We start from the raw sequence: 457 nt of genomic DNA, 5'->3' as shown, positions 1-457 counted from the left end.
ATGATCAGCCAGACGAGACCAATGTTTGGACAGGGACAATTAGCAGGCCGCTTGAGGGGAAATCCGAGGCCCCCCTTCTCATCTTTCACATTGCTGAGGTCTCACGCCCGGCGAGAAGGAGAGAAGGAGGGGAGAGAGGGGAAGGCAGGAGAGGGGAGAGGGACGGAGTCGATCATTTAAGGGGGAAGGGAGACCCTAATTGTATACCATTATGACTCGTGATTGATGCCAGATGAAATCCAAACCGCAGACCCCCCGACGATAATGATAATGAAAATGGTCTTGTAGAAAACGGAAGCGCTTGGCCCCGCCCCCTCGCATTCTTGGCTCTGCCCCCGGGGTCCATCTGGAGTCGAGGTTTTAGTGGGCTTTGCGCTTGCCGAGGCGCATCTCGAGCCGCCTCGGCGCGAACGAAGATGAGGGTGGATTATGGCGAGGGAATTCTGTGCTGCTAGCG

The sequence above is a fragment of the Penaeus monodon genome, chromosome 31 (assembly GCF_015228065.2).
Source record: "Penaeus monodon isolate SGIC_2016 chromosome 31, NSTDA_Pmon_1, whole genome shotgun sequence".
NCBI lineage: Eukaryota > Metazoa > Arthropoda > Malacostraca > Decapoda > Penaeidae > Penaeus > Penaeus monodon.
Note: the sequence above shows the minus strand (reverse complement) of the source record.